This window comes from Etheostoma spectabile, chromosome 15 (assembly GCF_008692095.1).
Source record: "Etheostoma spectabile isolate EspeVRDwgs_2016 chromosome 15, UIUC_Espe_1.0, whole genome shotgun sequence".
NCBI lineage: Eukaryota > Metazoa > Chordata > Actinopteri > Perciformes > Percidae > Etheostoma > Etheostoma spectabile.
Window position 1 is genome coordinate 12338746 of NC_045747.1, and position 6648 is coordinate 12345393.

The window sequence follows — 6648 nt, forward strand, 5'->3', positions numbered from 1 at the left end:
AGGATGCTGCAAATGTTGGTATAATTTGAAAATGGCTGGAGGATTTAAGACAAAATACTAATTTATTGAGTTAATCAAATGAAAAATCATTACAGCGTACATTGATGTTAAAATGTATACAGGTTGCCAGGACGGTCTGAAATTTTTGCACTTTCGCTGTACGTTTTGTTGGCAAATGTGAGATGTTCAAGTCACTTTAAATCTCGTCTTTATATCCAAAACAAGGAAATGAATTTGGCGACGTTCGTGTGTTGTGTAAACCCTTTCTCACCCCAGCGTCACATACTGACGTAAAGTCCGGCACTTGGGACTGCTGTGATTGGTTGAAGTCGCAGGTTATTGGTTCAAATTGCGAGTCACACCAAATTCATAGTGATTGGTTGAATTTGTGTGAATTGTTGCAATCGCAAAATCGTAAATTCCTGGAGGGACTGACTAATTAATAAAAAAATAAAATAAGTAAAACCCTGCTGGTCTTCGTTGTCTTTTCCAGTTTATCTTCGGAATCCTGAAGAAATCTCTAGCACACCTCTGTTCAAGAGAGGAGTAAAACGTGCATGCATAGTAACACACACAGGCTCTCTTGGGGTTGGCGTCTGAGACAGCATCCAACAAAAATTGCCCATGCGGACATTATTTGCAGCAAAGTGATTTTGTTTCTGTTGGCTGTTCGGTTGTCAGCAGCTCAGGTTCTGGAGGGTCCCCGCATCGCAACCTCTCTCCGCTGCAGCCGTATACTGTGGCTCAAATAAATATGACTGAATATCACAATTAGCAATAACACTGTAAAATGTGTCCTCGTTCATAACATCTGTTCCGTTCATAACAATCATATTTTTGACTGACATTTTCACAGTTGGAAATGTAGCAATAAGTTTGCAATACAAGCAAAGAGAAGAGAGTTCTGTTTTTAAGCAACATCTAGAGTACGTCCCCTGGACAGCTGTAGGCAAAATCCAAGATGAAATAGCCTATAGTTTTTGCTACCTTGGTTCCAACTAAGTCACTGTCACATCAGGATTCAGGAAGCAGCTGGTCAATATAACACGCACTGAGGAATTTTTTCAATAGCCTACATTTAGCATCAACTCTATTTTAAATGTATTGTCTAAATGAGAAAACCTTCCATATGTGTCTAATCAAGTTTGAGTGGCTTGTAATCAATTGCCGATTGATGAAATGTTTTACTGAACCATTTATATACAGTATACTGTTAATATTTAAAAGGGGGGCACTGCTATGTAGGTGTTGGATGAATTGCAGTGCTCAGGAATAATAAGGTACATTAGAGATAAATTACCTTTTAACCAGCCCAAATTCTAGCTATTTTGTTTGTTTTTTATTTATTTAAAATGGAAGATCTAATTGTTCTCAGTCCATCACAAATGATTTTAAGATGTAAATAATAATCTAACTCAAAATATTACTTACATTTGTAATGTCATTCAAAATGTCTGAAGTCCAACAAAAAAAAAACATGAGCAATATCAGTTGGTCACACACAATTGGCCATGGCTGATAGCAATGACTATCACTGACTTAAGAACTATATTCATTTAAGAAAAAGACTATGAGACATACTGTACATGTTGCCCAAATGTTTTCAGGTTTTTTTCCAAAATGTTCTGCACTGCATTCATTTTGAAGAGATTTATAAGCTAAGTCTATCATTCAGTATTTCTGAAATATAGAAAAATCTAAAGTCTGTGAAAGTGTTACTGTTGACCAAAATTACTTAAAATCCATTAAAAAGTCAATTTAAATGTTGTGAATGTAATGCCACTTTTCAAAGATGTCTCATTTTGAAGAAAACCTTCCAAATGCATTCAAACCAAGTCACTGCCAACAGACATCCTATGTAGCTACATTTCCATGATTAATAGGAAAAGTAGCAGCAGAGTGTTGAACCAGCGTGTATTTGTGTAATAGTGCCTCTCATCAGTACCAGCACGTGTATGGTTATCCTAGAATTTACTGTAGATGAAGTCCCAGTATTAGGACTGATTTATCTTAGTTATCCATTATGCCAACAAATAATGTAATTTTCAGTCAGTGTTTACCATACATTAAAATATTTTTGGCGGCCGCCACACAATCAATGTTGACCGCGTCTCTCTCTCTCTCTCTCTCTCTAACACAACAGACCTCCGTACCGATTAATTGATGCCACTGATTATTCTACACACTCCAATACAGTATCGGTGGCGGTATGAGCCTTAAACCTGGCTTGCAGTCTGCTAAATAACACACAGAAGAAGACATCTTTTCCCCCGCAGAGAAAATGGCTATAGAGTCGATCCAGAGTTTAATATTTAGTATCATGAAGTTATTACCGGTATTTAATTTGTGTTATATATTAAAACATCTGATTGTCAGCAGCCAGCATTTGCAGAGTCAAACTGTACAGGACTCTACCGGGAACCATGCTGCTCTGGGGACCAGCGACGCAGCATGAAACCGCTATTGTTGGACGCAGTGCTCTTCCTCCGCCAGAGCTCCGACTGCTGGCGGCTGCCGTCTAGTATTAAATTGAGACAGGTTCATAACCTGTAAAAATAAATGTATTGTTAAATACTTTACCCATGTTTTGGTGCAATTCATTTTAAAACCTAGTGCGAGCAATATGGGAGCCAATGCATGAAAGTCAAAGTTTTGAGTGCTTTAGCGACATTGCCCTAACTCCTTGAGTGTGCAGAGACATTGTCTCGCTCCGCCTCTCTGCTGAGGCCCGTTCACGTAACAGAAGCAGTTAAACTGTATTTCACCCTATAATGGTTCCATTTGCAACAACCTGCGGTTCACATGTATGCCGAACTGCAGCGGCAGTCTGTTACTCTCTGCACGGACAATTTATTTATGAGTATTTTAAAATAGAAAACATTACACTTCATAATGTTTTGTATTCATAACACTATTGTAGTATTGTACAAATTAGCAGTAATAGCAATTACCTTATGTAGGTCAATCCTACTTTTTATTAACTGAGGAGAAAAACATGCTCCTTGGGAAAAAGATACGGTTGTGCCCTGTTCATACTAATCAAATGAACCTGAATTTGTTGTCAGGTGTAGTCTGATGCCAAAGCCCCCTTCCCTTACTGCATTATACCATTGAATAAAAAAAATGGGGTTAACCCTAAATTAGGCTAACCCTAACTCTTGTTACCTGTATAATTTTGTATACAAATATTTACAGTAAAATTAATGTAAGAAGTCTGCACCTTTTTCTGCGCATGCACACCCCACCCCAGGTCAGCTACCACCACTAATCGAACATAACTCTTTGGGAAACACTCATACAAGATAAACTCTTTACTAAAAGTGTATATGATTCAATTCCAATGCTCACATTAATTGAAAGTATCTGGACTGGACAATCTGAAACTAGTGATACAGCAGTTGATGTGTCCAGTGTTACCAGTAATACATATGTCAGAAAAAATGTAAAACATGCCTGTTACAACTCAAATAAATGGGTCAACTAAATACATTTAAACGGGTTTTATTTTGTGGTTTTTTTTATTTTTTATAAATCGACCCTAGGAACTTACTACATGAAAAAATGAATCTGCTGTTGGGACATTTTAGTTAACTATTAAACAAATATGTTTTAATATTGGTCACCACTTCTGATCTCAGCTACAGCACCTTACCAAGAACTCATTGAAAAGGACATTCATGCTACATTTGGCCAAACTTTCTTAATAAAAAAAGTTCTCTAGTGCAATTGATCATTTGTAACAGCTGATTTTCCAACCAAGCAATATACTGTAAAAAGATGCTCACACCTGCCAGCAAGTCTTACTCATGTGGTTGACTATTTCAAGCAGCCGAGGACAAGGCTGGACTCATAGCTGATACATAAGGGGAAAATGGGGTGTATTTGTGTATTTTTAAGTCCAAACTGTAGCTGTTAATATTCCATTCCATCCATAACACTTCCAACCAAACTTTATGCACTTTCCAAAATATGTAGATCTAGTCCACCAAGCTGTTCTATCACTTAATAAACTGTTTCACCATTATAAGAAATGTGTTAGTCACACTATTCAAACTTGACTATTAATTCTGTTGAGATTTGTATTCATGCAAACAATGTTGTATTGTCGACTACCATTGAATGTTTATGCCCTGTTAAATACTGTATATTCACAACTTGTGTGATTGACAGTTCACATCTTTCCATGCAGTTATTGGAATATTATTGAGCATTTAAATGTTTTCCATACGTTTGTGCAGTAAAATATAATTCCTGTGTCGCCAGTGTCCTGCAAAAAAACTCTCTAAAATGCCACATTTGTTGGAGTAAAGGACATTATAGTTGAACCAGTTTTTCTGTTGTGGTATTTTACATAATTTCAGTGCAGTCTGGAAAAGTACAAGGTTCATGAAACATTTTCTAAATGTGGAAAACCTCTGACTGCCTTTCACGGTTATATAAGGTTTTTGCAAATTAGTAAACGCCAACGATGTCAACTTATTTTCATGTATTAGATATACCATCAAACTGTAGCATAACTTGTACAAAGAAACTAGTAAATGGCAATGAGCAACTGTAGAACAACGTAAGTGGACTCCATTTACCTGTCCAGCTGACAGGTAAACCATGTCAGTAAAGCTACTATGGCTTTTAGCATTTTGTAATTGGTTTGTTCAACTGACTTACCTCTTTTTTTTTTTAACTAAAAGGAAAACAAACATTAGGCTGATAGTAGAGTTTAGTGTGCCGGTAGCAGAGATGAGAGGTAAGGAAGTACAAATACTTTGTTACTGTACTTAAGTAGATTTTTCAGATATTTTTACTTTACTATTTAATTTCGTGGCGACTTTTTACTTTTACTATTTACGTTTTAACATGAATATTGGCACTTTCTATTCCTTACATTTTACAAAATTGGCTCATTACTTTAGTTTTGTACAGAAGGTTGTCTAGTGTGATTGTGAGTGCATGTTGGAGAATAGCGCAAACACGCGCCTCACACCGCCAGCGGGAGCGCACAGCACAAGGAGAAAAAAGTGAAAGAAAAGAAGAGACATAGCTGCCCGGAGGATAATCAGTTGAGATTGTGTGTGTGCGTCCTTGAGAACTGTAAGTCGTATAACTTATATTGTCAGTTAATTTAAGCCTGTTGTTGTTTTGGTCTAGTTCTTGCAAATTTAAAAGTTAGCGAGCGATTTTGATTTGATTCTGGTAGCTGTGCCAAGAGAAATCTCAACCATTCCCAATTAGCAGAGACAGAGCGTAGGTATATGTAAGGAGATAACATAGGCACAGGCTAATTACTGCTAACTCAAATGCTAGTTAACATTAGTAATTAAACCTAAACAGCTGATGGAACTGTCTGCGAGCTTCTCCTGGCAATACGTTGATTTGTCCACTATGCGACAGTAAGTCGCTTGGTTATGACACAATCATTAGACTTTTTTTTTTTTACAAAAACTTCTACTACGGAGCCATAATGTGAGATACATGGTAATGGAGCCCTTTATACATTGTTGTGTTTCTTTAGAAATAAACAACAGACAAATAGAGTCTTTAAACGTTTATTCACTGTCAAAGTGGCGCCAAAATGAATGGCAGTGAATGGGATGCTAACTGCAGGAGATGGCTTTGTAGCATTAAAATGGCAACATGGTAGCTACTCTTACAGAGGAGAGGTTTACCCCCTTGGTGGCACCTGGCTTTGATGCAATATAGTGGTGATTGTTGAACGCCCTTGCTATTGCCCTATTTACACGCTGAAGTGTATGGTACCCTTTACAATGTTATTTATGTCTTTGAAGAACCACACACACACACACACACACACACACACACACACACACACACACACACACACACACACACACACACACACACACACACACACACACACACACACACACACACACACACACACACACACGTTTGTACTGTTGCTTGATTGTAATAAAGCATCAACTGGGTGAAGTTGTCTCCGTCCGTGTTTAAACAGACACACACCTGGGGCGAAGTTGGAAACCAGAATCAGCTTTAAATACAGTCCTCATCTAGTCCTCACTATCAAGTTTCAAATAATTTCACTAGAGTTACTGTTATTATTTGCGTTATCAATGCCGAATTCAGCTTGATGCTGCTAACGTTAGCACATAGTAGTATGGACAGCGACATGATTGAAAATGAAGATAACGGAGATCACAGAGATTCGGCAGACGAGCAGCAAGACATTCTCAATCATCCTCGTCCTTATCTGAGAGAAATATCTGAGATAGTAGTCGTTAAGAACAACTCCTGGCCAATGTGCTGCGTAACTCTAAAGTATGGGAAACTTCTCAATTAATGTCTGTTTAGTAATTCATATTTCATTCTTTATTTTCTTTCAAGAAGTCATTTTTGAGCACACACACATACGTAGATTCATTTGAATGTTAAGGGGAAGATTAAAAAAGATCTGTGAATTCTCACAGAATCACAGTCTCTGTCACAATAATCATATATGTGATGTCTTAGGCATATTGGCAGACATCTATTTACAATCTATAAAGAGCCTTTTTCCATGTCCACTGAAATTTCTCAGCTTGCTCCCTAAAAAATGACAAGGCTACTTTTACTTTTTTTAAGTCAATTTTCCCGCCTGTACTGTTTTACTTCTACTTGAGTAAATAAGTT